Source organism: Ranitomeya variabilis, chromosome 6 (genome assembly GCF_051348905.1).
Source record: "Ranitomeya variabilis isolate aRanVar5 chromosome 6, aRanVar5.hap1, whole genome shotgun sequence".
Taxonomy (NCBI): Eukaryota; Metazoa; Chordata; class Amphibia; order Anura; family Dendrobatidae; genus Ranitomeya; species Ranitomeya variabilis.
Genome location: NC_135237.1, coordinates 449,875,364 through 449,893,891, shown reverse-complemented (window position 1 = coordinate 449,893,891; position 18,528 = coordinate 449,875,364). Strand labels below are relative to the sequence as shown.

Genomic DNA, 18,528 nt, shown 5'->3' with positions numbered 1-18,528 from the left:
GGGTGTGTTTGGATTAGGGTTTCAGTTAGAATTGGGGAGTTTCCACTGTTTAGGCACATCAGGGGCTCTCCAAACGCGACATGGCGTCCGATCTCAATTCCAGCCAATTCTGCATTAAAAAAGTAAAACAGTGCTCCTTCCATTCCGAGCTCTCCCGTGCGCCCAAACAGGGGTTTACCCCAACATATGGGGTATCAGCGTACTCAGAACAAATTGGACAACAACTTTTGCAGTCCAATTTCTCCAGCTACCCTTGGGAAAATACAAAACTGGGGGCTAAAAAATAATTTTTGTGGAAAAAAAAATATTTTTTATTTTCAAGGCTCTGCATTATAAACTGTAGTGAAACACTTGGGGGTTCAAAGTTCTCACAACACATCTAGATAAGTTCCTTGGGAGGTCTAGTTTCTAATATGGGGTCACTTGTGGCAGGTTTCTACTGTTTGGGTACATCAGGCTCTCTGCAAATGCAACGTGATGCCTTCTGACCAATCCATCTAAGTCTGCATTCCAAATGGCGCTCCTTCCCTTCCGAGCTCTGCCATGCACTCAAACAGTGATTCCCCCCAACATATGGGGTATCAGCATACTCAGGACAAATTAGACAACTTTTGGGGTCCAATTTCAACTGTTACCCTTGGGAAAATACAAAACTGGGAGCTAAAAAATAATTTTTGTGGAAAAAAAATTATTTTTTATTTTCACGGCTCTGCGTTATAAACTATAGTGAAACACTTGGGGGTTCAAAGCTCTCAAAACACATCTAGATAAGTTCCTTAGGGGGTCTACTTTCCAAAATGGTGTCACTTGTGGGGGGTTTTAATGTTTAGGCACATCAGGGGCTCTCCAAACGCGACATGGTGTCCCATCTCAATTCCAGTCAATTTTGCATTGAAAAGTCAAACGGCGCTCCTTCCATTCCGAGCTCTGCCATGCGCCCAAACAGTCATTGACCCCCACATGTCAGGTATCAGCGTACTCAGGACAAATTGCACAATAACTTTTGGGGTACAATTTCTTCTCTTACCCTTGGGAAAATAAAAAATTGGGGGCGAAAAGATCATTTTTGTTAAAAAATATGATTTTTTATTTCTACAGCTCTGCATTATAAACTTCTGTGAAGCACTTGGTGGGTCAAAGTGCTCAACACACATCTAGATAAGTTCCTTAGGGGGTCTACTTTTAAAATGGTGTCACTTGTGTGGGGTTTCAATGTTTAGGCACATCAGGGGTTCTCCAAACGCAACATGGCATCCCATCTCAATTCCAGTCAATTTTGCATTGAAAAGTCAAACGGCGCTCCTTCCCTTCCAAGCTCTACCATGCACCCAAACAGTGGTTTACCCCCACATATGGGGTTTCATTATACTCAGGACAAATTGGACAACAACTTTTGGGGTCCAATTTCTTCTCTTACCATTGGGAAAATAAAAAATTGGGGGCGAAAGATCATTTCTGTGAAAAAATATGATTTTTTTATTTTTACGGCTCTGCATTACAAACTTCTGTGAAGCACTTGTTGGGTCAAAGTGCTCACCAAACATCTAGATAAGTTCCCTAAGGGGTCTATTTTCCAAAATGGTGTCACTTGTGGGGGGTTTCAATGTTTAAACACATCAGGGGCTCTCCAACCGCAACATGGCGTCCCATCTCAATTCCAGTCAATTTTGCATTGAAAAGTCAAATGGCGCTCCTTCCCTTCCGAGCTCTGCCATCCGCCCAAACAGTGATTTACCCCCACATATGGGATATCAGCGTACTCAGGATAAATTGCACAACAACTTTTGGGGTCCATTTTCTCCTGTTACCCTTGGTAAAATAAAACAAATTGGAGCTGAAATAAATTTTGTGTGAAAAAAAGTTAAATGTTCATTTTTATTTAAACATTCCAAAAATTCCTGTGAAACACCTGAAGGGTTAATAAACTTCTTGAATGTGGTTTTGAGCACCTTGGGGGGTGCAGTTTTTAGAATGGTGTCACACTTGGTTATTTTCTATCATATAGACCCCTCAAAATGACTTCAAATGAGATGTGGTCCCTAAAAAAAAATGGTGTTGTAAAAATTAGAAATTGCTAGTCAACTTTTAACCCTTATAACTCCCTAACAAAAAAAAAATTGGGTTCCAAAATTGTGCTAATGTAAAGTAGACATGTGGGAAATGTTGCTTATTAAGTATATTGTGTGAAATATCTCTGTGATTTAAGGGCATAAAAATTAAAAGTTGGAAAATTGTGAAATGTTCAAAATTTTAGCCAATTTTCCATTTTTTTTCACAAATAAACGCAAGTTATATCGAAGAAATTTTACCACTATCATGAAGTACAATATGTCTCGAGAAAACATTGTCAGAATTGCCAAGATCCGTTGAAGCGTTCCAGAGTTATAATCTCATAAAGGGACAGTGGTCAGAATTGTAAAAATTGGCCCGGTCATTAACGTGCAAACCACCCTCGGGGTTTAAGGGGTTAATAGGTGCAGCCATCCTGTCCCCTTTGCAGAAAAGCACCCTAAAGTATGCTGTTTCCCCATACCATGCTTCAAATGAGCCTGGACATGTGCTGGTGTGAGCAGGTGGTCCTTGCGTGCCCTGAAGGATTTGACTCCTTGACGGCGTAGTGTGTTACTTAAGGAAATGTTTGAGACTGTGGTCTCAGCTCTCTTCAGGTCAGTGACCAGGTCCTTCCCTGTAGTTTTCGGCTGATTCCTGACCTTTCTAAAAATCATTCTCACCCACGAGGTAAGATCTCGGATGAATCTCCAGACCAAGAAAGATTGACAGTCATCTTGTGTTTCTTCCATTTTCTAATAATTGTGCCAACAGTTGTTGCCTTCTCACGAAACTGCTTGCCTATTGCCTGTAGCCCATCCTAGCTTTTACAGGTCTACAATTTTGTTCCTGGTGTCCTTAGACAGCTCTTTGGTCTTGGCCGCGGTGGAGAGGTTGGAGTGTGATTGATTGAATGTGTGGATAGGTGTCTTTTATAAAGGTAAGGAGTTCAACAGGTGCAATTAATACAGGTAATGAGTGCAGAGTAGGATGGCTTGTTAAAGAAAAACTAACAGGTCTGTGAGAGACAGAATTCTTGTTGGTTGGTATGTGATCAAATACTTATTTCATGCAATAAAATGCTATTTAATTACTTCAAAATCAAACAATGTGACTTTCTGTTTTTCATGTTTAGATTCTGTCTCTCACAGTTGAAGTGTACCTGCAATACAAATTACAGACCTCTCCATTCTTTGTAGATGGGAAATCTTGGAAATTGGAAGTGTGTTAAATACTTATTTTCCCCACAGTATATATACAAAACACACACAGGCACAAATATATGTGTGCTGGTCTCCGGTGTATGAGAAAGACATAGCTGAACTAGAGCGGGTGCAGAGAAGAGCGACCATGGTTATTAGAGGACTGGGGGGGTCTGCAATACCAAGACAGGTTATTACTCTTGGGGTTATTTAGTTTGGAAAAACGAAGGCTTAGGGGTAGTGTTGAGCGATACCTTCCGATACTTGAAAGTATCGGTATCGGATAGTATCGGCCGATAACCGAAAAATATCGGATATCGCCGATACCGATACCCGATACCAATACAAGTCAATGGGACTCAAGTATCGGAAGGTATCCTGGATGGTTCCCAGGGTCTGAAGGAGAGGAAACTCTCCTTCAGGCCCTGGGATCCATATTCATGTAAAAAATAAATAATTAAAATAAAAAATATGGATATACTCACCCATCCGGGGGCCCCTGGACCTTACCGATTGTAACCGGCAGCCTCCGTTCCTAAGAATGAGCAGTTTAAGACCTTCGATGACGTCGCGGCCTGTGATTGGTCGCGTGAGCGGTCACATGAGCAGCATGCTTTTATTTTAATTCTTTATTTTTTACATGAATATGGATCCCAGGGCCTGAAGGAGAGTCTCCTCTCCTCCAGACCCTGGGAACCATACACTGGGAACTTCCGATTCCGATTTCCGATACCACAAAAGTATCGGAACTCGGTATCGGAATTCCGATACCGCAAGTATCGGCCGATACCCGATACTTGCGGTATCGGAATGCTCAACACTACTTAGGGGTGATCTTATTACAATGTTTAAATACATGAGGGGACAGTACAAAGACTTTTCTAATGATCTTTTTACTTGTAAACCTGAGATGGGGGCAAGGGGGCATCCTCTACGCTGGAGGAAAGAAGGTTTAATCATAATAACAGACGCGGATTCTCTACTGTAAGAGCAATGATACTATGGAACTCTCTGGGGTATGATGTTGTGATTCATTACTAAAATTTAAGAAGGGACTGGTTGCCTTTCTTGAAAAGTATAATGTTACAGGTTATATACACTAGATTCCTTGATAGGGCATTGATCCAGGGAACATGTCTGATTGCCGTATGTGTATGTGTTAGTGTTTGCCACATGTTTTTTTTATGCCTTCTTCTGGATCAACATGTTAGGGCATGTTAGGTTAGGATATGGGTTGAACTGGTTGGACTTAAAGTCTTCCTTCAACCTTAAAAACTATGTATGTTATACACATAGCACATACACACATGTATATACACAGCCAGCGTCGGACTGGAGCACCTTGGGCCCACCAGAGAAAATCATTCTTGGGACCCACTGTGTAGCTATAGAGAAATAAATTCAAGACCATCAATTGTGTGGTAAAACACGCTAATATCAGGGTATAATATAAGGTAGTACACATCTTAATTATGCAGCAGGGATTGGGGTAGCCCCCTCATAGAATATAAAGTAGCCTCCCTCATAGAATATAATGTAGCCTCCCTCATGGAATATAATGCAGCCCCCCTCATAGGATATAATACAGCACCCCACAAAATATAATGCAATCCCCTCATAAGGTATAATGCAGCACCCCATAGAATATAATGTAGCACCCTCATATGGCATAATGCAGCCCCCTCATATAGTATAATGCAGCCCCTCCACAGACTATAATGTAGCCCCCTCAGAGTATAATGTAACCCCTCATAAGGCAGCCCCCATAGAATATACTGTAGCCCCCTAATATGGCATAATGCAGCCCCCTCATATAGTATAATGCAGCCCCTCCACGGAATATAATGTAGCCCCCTCAGAGTATAATGCAACCCCCTCATAAGGCTGCCCCCCATGGAATATACTGTAGCGCCTTCATAGGGCATAATGCAGCTCCCCTCATATAGTATGAAGTAGCCCCCTGAGGGAATAATGCAGCCCCCCATATATAATATAATGCAGCCCCCCACAGAATATAATGTGGCCTGTTGTGAATTTGGATTTTGGGCTCCCCCGGTGGCCACTGGTGGAATTGAACTTGTGTCATCATCTTTCCTGTTCACCTGTTCTCATCAGATCTGGGTGTCGCTATATAATCTGGCTTCTCTGTTAGTTGCTTGCCGGTCAACAATGTTATCAGAAGCCTCTCTGTGCTTGTTCCTGCTCCCAGACATCTACTAGATAAGTTGGACTTTCGTCCATGTTTGTTTTTGCTTTTTGGTTCCAGTTCACAGCTGCAGTTTCGTTACTGTGTCTGGAAAGCTCTTGTTGATCAGGAATTGCCACTCTGGTATTATGAGTTAATGCCAGAGTCCTAAAGTAATTTCTGGATGGTGTTTTGTTAGGGTTTTCTGCTGACCATGAAAGTGTTCTTTCTGTCTTCTGCTATCTAGAAAGCGGACCTCAAATTTGCTAAAACTATTTTCCTGCTGTGTTTGTTATTTCATCTAAAATCACCGCCAATATATGTGGGGGGCCTCTGTCTCCTTTTTGGGCATTTCTCTAGAGGTGAGCCAGGTCTTATATTTCCCTCTGCTAGCATTATTTAGTTCTCCGGCCGGCGCTGGGCATATAGGGATAAAAAGTAGGACATGCTACCTGGCTACTTCTAGTTGTGCGGTAGGTTTAGTTCATGGTCAGTACAGTTCCCATCTTCCAAGAGCTTGTTCCTATATAGGCTTATGCTATGTTCTCTAGCCATGGAGATCATGACAGTGGCCCCATCAAAGTATAATGCAACCCCTCATAAGGCAGCCCACCATAGACTATACTGTAGCCCCTCATAAGGCATAATGCAGCTCCCCTCATATAGTATGATTTAGCCCACTGAGAGAATAATGCAGCCCCCCACAGAATTATAATGTAGCCCCCTCATAGGGTATAATGCAGCCCAACTGAAAGGGTTTAATGCAGCCTCTCTCCACCACCATCATTGTTCTACCCCTCAACCCCATCATTGTACTCATCACCACCTCCATCATCGCCTTCTCACCTACCACCTCCATCATTACCTCCTCCCCACTACCGTTGTCCTTTCCACCACTACCATCTTTGTCTTTTACACCACAACCATCATTGCTCTCTCCCCAACACCCCATCATTGCTCATTCCAACACCTCCATCATTGCCTCCCCCACCACCACCATCATTGCCTCCCCCACCACCATCATTGCCTTCTCCCAACCACCCCATCATTGCCTATTTCACCACCTCCATCATTTCCTCCCCCACCATCATCATCATTGCCTCCCCATCACCATCATCATTGCCTCCACCCCATCATCATTGCCTCCACCACCACCATCATCATTGCCTCCCCCCACCACCATCATTGCCTTCTCCCCTACCACCCCATCACCCACATCATTGCCAATCTCCAATATCTCCAATACACACACAACACCACTATCACACATACAGCACCACACACAGACAGCACCGCACCACTCTCTCACACACACACACAAAGCACCGCTCCACATACACACACAGCTGCATACACACAGGCAAGGACACACACTCACCTCTCTGCAAGTTCCCAGCAGCCACAGCACATCCCACCAACTTCCTCTCTGAAACAGCAGTTCTGAATGATGATGTCATCCAGCCACGCTGAGTCAGACAGGAAGTGCTGGGCAGGCAGGCAGGAAGGACGGTGTCGGATCCCTGCAGCTCCGCTCTGGTCTCAAGCTACAGGGATTGCAATCAGTTTGCTGCCCTTTAGGGGCCCGCCTCCGGGGCCCTGATTCAGAAGCACCAGTGGCCAGTGTTAGCCTCAGCCTGCGGCTAACACTGCCCGCTATTAAAATGAAATGGCATTCACTCCACTCCACGCCCATGGTGGTGTGGGGAAGCGTGAATATTCATTTCTCTTTAGCAGCAGGGACAGGCTCCTGTCTCCAGCTGCTACTCTCTGGCACCAGGAGGGCCCCCCTTGACTCATGAGCCCCATATCAGCTGAGTGTGCTGCTATTAGCAACACGCCACTGGCTGGGGGCCCCTGGAGCAGTGGGGGCCCTAGGCAGCTGCTGGCCAATATGCCAGCAGGTGTCAGTGCCTGGGCCCACCGGAGAATCCTCTGGTTCTCCGGTGGGCCAGTACGACCCTGTACACAGCACATACACATATGTCTATATGCATACCACATACACACATTTGTATATGAACATAGCACACACATGTAAATGTAAAGAGCACATACTCAAATATGTATATAAACACAGCACATACACATATGTATAAAGACAGAGCACATACATACTCACATGTGTTCACACACACACATGTATTGTAGAGGACTCACCAGTCTGTCTTCTTTTGTTCAGTTCTTGTAGACCCCCACAGGTTACAGGATGTTGTGTCACATGACCATAATGTCACAAAAGATCTATCTGCAGCTTTAACCTTGGAAATTGCACTGATAATGCAGGACTGGTATTCTCAGTGCAGTTTTTTTTTTTAATCACTGGGACCCATAGGGTGATGGAGCCCTGAGCAATTGCCCGGTTTTCTCTCCCTTCCCTAATGCCGGCCCTGATAGTTAGCAACCTTTCTGGGGAGGCTTAAGCCCTGTCTCATATCCACTGCCCTGAAACACCTGCTTGTGTGCTAGTCTTACAAAAAACTTACCCCTATCAACTTATTTGTCCCGGAAAATCAGGGACAGTTGGCAAATATTCTGTAGGGAGGAGAGCCAGGCTAATGGTCCCTCTTGCATGTCTGGGGCTGGATCTGTGGGAGCTGTCACCATTATTCTGGGGGAGAAGAGATTTCTGACCAGAGCAGTTCAGGACACTTGACTGATGGGGCAGGTCCGACTTAAATAGCAGTGTGCGCAGGAAGATGGGGCTTTTGGCGGTGAACCAGTGTGAGAGCACAGAGACATTGACTCCCTCTCGACTTACCCATTTGAGCTTTCCGTGCCCTCTGACTCGGTTAGCAGTGCCATCCCAACAGACGATACAGAGCCCAGAGAGATCCCCACATCGTACAGTGACCAGTATAGACTTCAGAGCATCGTTCCGCTCATCACCACAGAGGCACAGCTGAATCCTATCCCTGCGGTGCCTACTGAGTGCCGGCCCTGTGGCCGTAACTGCTGTACTGCATACTACTTCTGCAGTCTTGTCTGCTGAACGGTTTGCTACGTCCACTGTGCCGCGGACCTACACCTCTACAACATCTCGTGCCCGTACCAGGAGACTACGTTCCGTTGGAACTGGAGGATTCACCACCTAAGGAGACAGTACATTGCCTTTCTGTGGGATCGGATTGGAGACTTTTCGCACCACCTGCGGTGCCACCGAGGGATCTTCCAAGATGTATATGAGCACTGAATGTAGGAATTCTCATCTGCATTATAACTCTATACACTATATTTATACATATGAAGTTCTTAGCAAACATAATGATCAAATATAGTGAGCCCATCTGCCAGAGACAATAACTTCTGTATATGGACTCCTACACTAACAGACTTATTTCTAAGGGGCCTTTGCTTAACAAATTAAAGGGCATATAAGAAGATGCTTGACCCAAATAAGTAGTGTAGAGTAAGCCAAAATCATACCGAATCTGATTTAATCCATACACAGAATGCTCTAGGTATGGCATTTTTTCATACATTTTCCCACTGGTTTTTCTAAAGAAAGCACATAGTATATAAGCATATAAGGAACACTATACTTTATTGTAAGGGCAGCACGTGAACCATTATGGCCATGGTCTAAAGTTCCCCATACACCTTAGAGCGCCGTTTACTGAAAAATGGTTTGGGTGGCCGCTATTTCACCTGACTCTTCCCTACAAAGAAGCACTTGGTTTTCCAAGAACAAAGAGAACAAAAGTATAACAGGTCCAAAATCGATTTTAGTGGATCCTCATCTCCCTCGACAATCACTTGTCCGTGGCTCCCATACACGTTAGTCTGTCGGCTGAACTGGTTGATATCGGCTGGTTCTGCGAACTTTAGTCAAATGTTTATGAGTGGCTTCAAAGTTCTGCTGTTTAGCCACATAGAAAGCAACAGAACAACAAACACAAAGATTCTGCTGCAAGCCCATTGTGAACAACTGACCTCCAGTAAGAATACAGAGCTGAGTTTGTCAGATAATTAAACTTTTACACAAAGCAGCTTATTTTTTCCAAATTAAATACTGTAAATCTATTCCAACTCCATCCTGCTTTATCCGAATAAACTTCTTTCTTCAGCATGTGGATGGGTTTTTGTAAACCCCATTAGGATATATAAAACCACAGCAGAAATGTCTGCAACAAATCTGCCATGTTTGAACCTATTATCAAGGCTGTATCACAGGTATCAAGACTCCTTACGCCTCATTCAGACATGTGGCATGTACATGTTGCATCCATTTTCTGCACAGATCAATAGTGCTATTTACATGTCTGTGTTTTAACGGACCGTGTTTTGCAAAGTGTAGGAGAAGCTTTGTAAAAAATTTTTCTTTATCTATCGGTGAAAAACATTGATGATTGATGATAAAAATGGACAAATGGATGACACACTGATGCACAACACTGGTGACACCGGTAACATTTTGAGTCTGCTGATTCTCTCATGCAAGAGAATCGGGTCAATTACCGTATATACTCGAGTATAAGCCGACCCGAGTATAAGCCGGCCCCCTAATTTTGCCACAAAAAACTGGGAAAACTTATTGACTCGAGTATAAGCCTAGGGTGGAAAATGCAGCAGCTACCGGTAAATTTAGAATGAAAATCACAACAAATATAGCAAAATATCCAGACTGAGAGGGGCTGAAGCCCTGCTCTCTCTGTGAATACATAAATGAACCCAAAATAGTCATGGGTGTACTACTCCTAAAGCATATAAAAAACCTGCCCTTACATATATGGTATTATTGGTCCATGTAGCCTGCTGTGCTAGTAGGTTCCCAGTATTCTTCCTCTTTTCTGTATTATGACCTTTGATTGGGCTGGTTTTGTATGTTGTATATGCAATAATAAAATGATTGTTTTTACTATTTCTATCTGTTGGTGTTTTGTTGTACTCCATGTTCTCTAGTTTTTTAGCTACCGGTAAATGTCAAAAATAAAAATAGATATCAATAAAAGTAAAATTAATGGAAATATCGGTAGTTTAAGTGTTTTTGAATATCCATATTGAATCAGGAGCCCCATATAATGCTCCATACAGTTCATGATGGGCCCCATAAGATGCTCCATACAAAATACGCCCCATATAATGCTCCATATTAAAATATGCCCCATATAATGATGCACAAAGGTTAATAATGGCCCCATAAGATGCTCCATAGAAACATTTGCCCCATACAATGCTGCATAAAGGTTGATGGCCCCATAAGATGCTCCACACATTATGGCCCAATAAGATGCTCCATACATTATGGCCCCATAAGATGCTCCACACATTATGGCCCAATAAGATGCTCCACACATTGTGGTCCCATGAGATGCTCCATACATTATGGCCCCATGAGATGCTCCATACATTGTGGCCCCATATGATGCTCCATACATTGTGGCCCCATGAGATGCTCCATACATTATGGCTCCGTAAGATGCTCCACACATTATGGCCCCATGAGATGCTCCACACATTATGGCCCCATGAGATGCTCCATACATTATGGCCCCATGAGATGCTCCACACATTGTGGCCCCATGAGATGCTCCATACATTATGGCCCCATGAGATGCTCCATACATTATGGCCCCATGAGATGCTCCATACATTGTGGCCCCATATGATGCTCCATACATTGTGGCCCCATGAGATGCTCCATACATTGTGGCCCCATATGATGCTCCATACATTGTGGCCCCATGAGATGCTCCATACATTATGGCCCCATGAGATGCTCCATACATTATGGCCCCATGAGATGCTCCACACATTGTGTCCCCATGAGATGCTCCATATATTATGGCCCCATAAGATGCTCCACACATTATGGCCCCATGAGATGCTCCACATATTATGGGCTCATGAGATGCTCCATACATTGTGGCCCCATGAGATGCTCCATACATTGTGGCCCCATACGATGCTCCATACATTGTGGCCCCATACGATGCTACATACATTGTGGCCCCATGGGATGCTCCATACATTGTGGCCCCATAAGATGCTCCATACATTGTAGCCCCATAAGATGCTCCACACATTTGCCCCATTTGCTGTTGCTGCGATTAAAATTAAAAAAATCACATACTCACCTCTCTTCTCTCAGGCCCCCGGCACTTGCGATAGTCACCTTCCTTGTTCCATGCGCCACTCTGTCTTCCATCCTCTGCACTGACTGTTCAGGCAGAGGGCGGCGCGCACACTAATCGCGTCATCGCGCCCTCTGACCTGAACAGTAAGTGCACAGGATGGAAGACAAAGCGGCGAGCAGCGGTGGAACGAGGAAGGTGACTATCGCGCAATGTTCACCTCCCCTGATATACTCACCTGCTCCCAGCACGGTCCCTGGCAGCATCTCACTGTCAGATGGTTTCCGGGAGCCGGCGGCATCTTCCTATATTCAGCGGTCACGTACCGCTCATTACAGTAATGAATATGCGTGCATATTCATTACTTTAATTAGCGGTACCACATGACCGCTGAACACAGGAAATTAGAGCTGCCCGGAGACCATGGGACATGCAGGGACAGCGCCAGGAGCAGGTGAGTATGTCACCGCGCCGCTCCCCCTCACCCACCGACCCCCCCGCCAACACTGACTCGAGTATAAGCCGAGAGGGTAACTTTCAGCCCAAAAAATTGGGCTGAAAATCTCGGCATATACTCGAGTATATATGGTATGCTTTTTATGCTAATTATGCAAGACAGAATCATATCACAGGTGTAGAGAAAATGGAGAGCTATATTTCTCCATCTTCTCCATTGCCTGTATCTGCAGTAATCGGACTGCACTCGGATGACATCCAAGTGCAGCTTGATATTTCATACGCATCCATAGATTTTTATCGGTGTGCATGGGTCAATTATCAGGAACACTCTCAACATGCTATGATTGTTCTCTTATTCCCCATGGTATAACACTGGTCCTAGTGCTATCTGATAAAACATCGGATACGCTCATATGAGTGTTGCCTTATATGTATTTGTTTAAACATGAACTTGTGAATGAGGCCTTAAAATGTTATAATTGCTTTTAAATAGAACTAGGAAGGAGGACAAAGAACTGACCGAGCATAAAGGCCCAGTATAAACCTGCCCTTTATCGCAGCAATAAAGTAATAGGCAGCTGCTGTTATTTATAACACTATAACTGATCCTCACTATGACATTAGATAATACATAATATAATATATAAACATACTTTTGAGCAGCATATTTGACTGTATTAAAAAGTTCAATTTTGCGTGTCATGTCGCAGAGGTGTCTTTGTCTGTAATAAAGGTCCAAGCAACAGCTGCTTTCTAACAACTGAAGTTTATACATTCTGCTTTCCCAGGGATCATAATGAATCCAACCCACCTCCTTCTCCTTTTTTCCAGACCCAAACCCCTCCCAAAAGTGTGTCTGCCTTTGTCATTTTAATTGGTTTGTGTTTGTAAAGTGGGGCCACTATTTACTTATGGCTTGGGGTTTGTGTTTGCCGAGCCTGCTGGAGGCCAAGTGACATATCAATGTAGCTTAGTTCCTGCAAGCCCTTTGCTATATCTTGAGGCAAATTTTCTTTTCAGTATCTCTGCCCGTCTAATTCTTGAGCTTCTATGAAACAAGCACAGGAGGGTACAAGGCCTACAGGGAGGAATTACACCTAATTACTCAAATAATTGCTAGTCTGTTGCCTTCTTAGTCACCAAATATAATTTCCAGGTCCCTGGCTTTTATAGATAGTGTTCTAGAGGCAGGAGGACACTGCCCCCTTTTTAACTCAGCCCATTCACTCACAAAATCAGAACACTCGAGCCTGCAAAATTAATAAGCACCACTTCCATTACATATATTTTAGATTGTTGTTGCCGTGGCGATAAAGTCAGGGACATTGAATCTCCTCTGTTGAGCCATTGTTATCATCCCTGGCCATCTGCTGCAGAGGAGTGATATTCCATCTCATTTGCATGATGACTGATATATGGGAGGCTTGGAAGGACATATGCCACAGCAATCATGTGATGAAAATTAAAGTGAAAGTTTTGGGCCCAGAGCCGAAAAAAAATCTGTGTTACGCGCACGAGGCTGTTGATGTGCAAATGTGAGTCATATTGAGAAGGTTCTGAATAGGGAGGTGTGACGTAGAGAGGGGACACAAACGCAGGTGCTTATCTCTAGGCAGTCAAAGAAACTGGATGTCATATCATGGGAACTACCTTTCAAAGGCAGCGTTAGTATACAGCCGGCACACAAGGGAGCAGAAAAGATAAGTTTTTTTGGAAACAGAAAAAGTAAGTGATCCATTTATTAAATATTTCAACTCGTTACCAACTGCTGCTCTAGCCAGATGCTCGCATGGCATGTATTGTTTCTCGCGTGTGTGAGAGAGGCAGCTTGCAGCAAGGAGTTTTGTGTTTACGCTCTCCTTTTTTTTGCTATTTTACGCTCTTTTACTTGTTTTCAGTCATTTCTCTCACGCTCTTCATGTCCAACGTGTCCTAACAAGTATGGAACACGAGCTATTTCTTTTTGCATGTGACTCGCACATTTTTTTTTTTTTTTAGAAAGCGATTTCAGTGCCTTATAGTAACGATTATTGTGACTACATAGTAAGAAAAGCTTTCAAAACAATCTGTTATGTGGTAATTGCATTTCTAATGCATCACCAAAGCCTTTTGTTTAAATGCATTTCCAATGAAGTGATTTGAGCAGCACTAAATGAAACTGCTTGTGGAAGTGAAAACTCAGCTGGGATTAACCCTGCATCCTGTATAACTTAATTGATTCATCTTCTACCTGCCCGGAATTATTTTATTTTATTTTTATTTTTTTTTACAATGTGATATTGAATATTGATATATATTGTTTTTCAATTATATTTTTAAGAAAACTAGATCATTTTGTATTTATTATCGGAGCAAATTTAGCTTTAATTCCTTTTTTTTTTTTTTTTTGAGTAGTTAGGTTGTATACAATAAGTAAGTACAAATTAATGTAATGTATAGTATTGCAATGATGAAAAGTAAAATCCGGAATTTCCCTTAATACAAAATACTAACTTCTTCCTAACTAATGCTCTCCCAAAATCTGGCATTTCCCATAATACAAAATACTAACTTCTTCCTAACTAATGCTCTCACATAATATAAGTTATCTATACAAATAAGTGGACAAATACAAAAAAAACCTTTATTAATTAGGCATAAAAACTACATAAAATGTGTCTCATTTACTTGTCATTTGTACATTTATACTGGATATTGTTTCTGACTCCCTGCATGATATTTTCATTATTCTCATAGGACAATAATGGAAACATGTAGTCTGTGTGTCTTGAATGTGTAAATGAATGCCTGTGGGCAAGGATTACGGTGACTTTTCTATTGACTGTGAAATTTTAGGGTGATTGTTATCACATGGCTGGATTTTAACATTAAGAATGTACAGTATATCTACTGCCTGGCAAAGGCGGCTATTACCCTAACAAAGTCTCTATATATGTATATATAGAGACAAACACAAATATATGTCCCGATAGAACTTTTTCCAAGTTGTTGTTTTGATGACAAACAAGGGTTAGTTATTATTTACAAAAAAAAAAAAGTTCTGAAAAGTTTTCCTAAATTTATCGACGCTTAGAGTAAAGTCAGCGGTGCTGTCCATGGTACTCCTAGGAGATACACTGAGCATTATCCCTTGGTGTCAAAATACAACATATAGACAGAGGAAAAAACGTCACAGCAGGGTGTAAAAAAGGTGTAAACAAATTTAGAAAAATATAATTTGCATACCGTAATTAGTTTTTATGCATATTTTAATTATATGTATTGCGGGAAAATAATATGCTCCTGTCCGGTGAAACGACATATAGAGTAGGTAAACTTGATCCAACGTTAACCCTTTGTCTGTAAATGATACTCACCATATGAATATTAGAAGATTATAATATGTCCCTCTTTAGGTGAAACTTTAGGGGTTTGGTAGAATGAAAACAATAAAACGTTCACTCTTCGCCTTATAATAAATGAACAAGAACAGTTAACGGGAAAAGTTTAGCATCATAAAATGTAAAATCCCAAGCGGTGTATAAACATTACAAGAAACTTTGGACTGCTAATCCTAGGAAATGAGTTTTATGGATTGAATTCAACAAGGCTTCAGAAATGGTTCCATCTGCTGCCTACCAGCTGGTGAAAGGATAAATTTAATTCATTAATTCATTTGGAAAAAAGGATCCAAGTAGTAAAAGACTGAATAGATCATAATGCACATAGGTGGAAGTCAAATAATATTCTGTTTAGGGCATCCATATAAATGTACCCTGATTAGATTTCATGTTTTTATGGCCAATATGCTAAGTATAGGACATTTCTTTTATAAAAAATGTTCACCTTATAATAGTACAGGATTAAAATGTATCATTAAAAAAATAGGTACCGCAAAAGATTATTAGTAAATGATTATTTGTAACCATTACGGTAATGCTAGAGGCTACAATAGTGTATTATTAGTGGTTACAGTGGACTATTACTGAATTACTGCCTGTTACCATAGACTATGGCTGTATTATTAGTTGGCTTTTACATCAGTTATTGGTAGTGAGTTACAATCTTTTCAACATAAAGGCAAAAAATAGTTTTTGTAATAAAAATTAAAGCTAGAAAAAGTGTATGCTTATTAGAGCAATATATTACATAACTTTAGTTCACGTGCTTGGCACCAATAAAAGTTTACTTGTAAGGAAAACGCATCGTGTTAAATAGCATTGAATTTACTAAGAATCCTAAACTGTTTAAAGCATTCAATATTCTAATTATCATCTAATACAAGAAGTCAGTCAGGAATCAAAAAACAACACCCCCTTTAGCCCAAAAATTATTAGCTTTTTTTTTTTTTTTTTAGAATTACTCTGAAATATTATCAACCTTTGAGTTTTTTACTTGGCAAAATGATGGCTCAGAAGGGATCTATTTGCTGTTTGAAAAAAATATGCTTGGACTGGACAGAGATTTGTCTAAGTCAGTCAGGAGGATGGATATCAGTATATAAGTCCTAAAGTGGGATAAAGATCACACTACTAAAGACCCATATTCTATATAAATAAGGCTATATTAGCAACCATAAACATTTTGCAAAATAGGGAATCCCAAAGTATTATCTCAGGTCAAGAAGTTCACCACCGAACAGGACAAGTGGAGGATAGACTATGGAAAGATTTCATAACCCTCGTTATCATTGTCACAATGTATAAAATGTGTCTGAATCCTATAGATCCCTGGTGGCATAAACATTTGAGCGGTAATAACCTACACTTGGTAGGCATGACAAAATGTGTACGTGTGAGCATGTATGTCTGTGTGTGTCTAAGTGGGTGCATGTGTGTATGCGCGTGTGACCGTGTGTGTTTATGTTTGTGTGTGCGTGTGTTTGTGTGTACATATGTATATTTGTGTGTGTGAGTCTGTGTATGAGTGTACGTGTATGTATGTTTTCTTTGTGAATGTGTGTCTGTGTTTGTGTGTCTGTGTGTGTGCATGTGTTTGTGTATGTGTCTGTGTACAAATGCATATTTGTGTGTGCATTCGTGAGTCTGTGTATGAGTGTATGGCTGTGTGTGAGTGTTTACATCTGTGTATGCATGTTTATCTGTATGTGTGTCTATGTGCATGTTTGTGTGTGTATGTGTTTGTATGTCTGTGTCTATGTATGAGTGTCTGTGTATATATGTGTGTGTCTCCGTGAATGCATGTGTATGTCTGTATGTGTGTGTGTCTATGTCTGAGTGTATGTGTATGTCTGTGTGTATGTGTGTCTGTGTGCGTACATATGTATATTTGTGTGCGTGAGTCTGTCTATAAGTGCACGTGTATGTATGTTTTCTGTGTGAATATCTGTGTGTCTATGTGTTTGTGTGTCTGTGTGTATGCATGTGTTTGTGCATGTGTCTGTGTACAAATGCATATTTGCGTGAGTCTGTGTATGAGTGTATGGCTGTGTGTGAGTGTTTACATCTGTATATGTATGTTGTTTATATGTATGTTTATCTGTATGTGTGTCTATGTGCATGTCTGTGTGTGTATGTGTTTGTGTGTCTGTGTCTATGTATGAGTGTCTGTGTATATATGTGTGTGTCTCTGTGAATGCATTTGTATGTCTGCATGCGTGTGTGTCTATGTCTGTGTGTATGTGTATGTCTGTGTGTATGTGTATGTCTGTGTGTATGTGTCTCTGTGTGTATGTATGACTGTGCGTGTGTCTGTCTGTGTGTTTGTGTGCCTGTGTGAATGCATGTGTATGTCTGTGCATGTGTCTGTATATATGTGTGTTGACATCTGTGCATGTGTGTGTCTCTGTGAATGCATGTATATGTGTATGTATATGTATTTGTGTCTATGTATGTCTGTACATGTATATTTGTGTGAATGTATATGTGTATATGGGTACAGAATGCATGCATGTCTGTGCGTGTGTATATGTGTGTGAGTAGTGATATTACTTCATCATATCACTATTGTAAATAAAAAATACAGAACAGTTTTCCACTTTTAAAAGCAAGTAACAAATAGTTGTCATTACTAAAGTGGTCACTTTAACCCAAGCCTGTCAGGTAGTGTTTTGTGCTACATGGTTATCTATCTTGAGCAGTTTTCCCCAGATGACTGATTTTTATAGATGTGGTTGGGCCATAAAAGTTCTCATAATTTTTTAGCCTTAATCAAAAGCATAATTGTTTGGAACAACATGTAAATAAATGTAAACCTCATATGTGATAATAAATAAATATTTATTTTATCTTATTCTTTCTATCTATCTATCTATCTATCTATCTATCTATCTATCTATCTATCTATCTGTCTACATCTGCGCTTGCCTCTACCTGAAATCTATATATATTTCTATCTGTAATATGGAATAGAACATTACCTGGCTCGGATAATGAATCCCAACTTTTTTTAAAAACAGTGGCAAAAATAAAGAAAAACGTAAAACAAAAAAACTTTTGTTTGCTCCAGACTTGGCAGTCTTATTCATTTTAGGTTATGGTTTCATACACGATAGCTGGCCTACACTGCATTATCAATAGCCTTTAGCTCAATGTGCATAACTGGTTGGAATTACTATAAAGGT

The 18,528-nt window shown here is 41.3% G+C and overlaps 1 protein-coding gene across 3 annotated transcripts in view; it reads left to right on the top strand.

Moving 5' to 3' along the window:
• The first annotated feature begins 13,512 nt into the window (after positions 1 to 13,512).
• ST18 (ST18 C2H2C-type zinc finger transcription factor) overlaps positions 13,513 to 18,528 on the top strand; it is a 447,256-nt gene continuing 442,240 nt past the window's right edge. The window contains exon 1 of one of the 3 annotated variants that reach the window (XM_077270486.1): positions 13,513 to 13,691. The gene's annotated coding sequence lies outside the window, so the exon portion shown is untranslated. The remainder of the gene's footprint in view (positions 13,692 to 18,528) is intronic. The other 2 variants (XM_077270485.1, XM_077270483.1) reach the window with 2 other exon arrangements.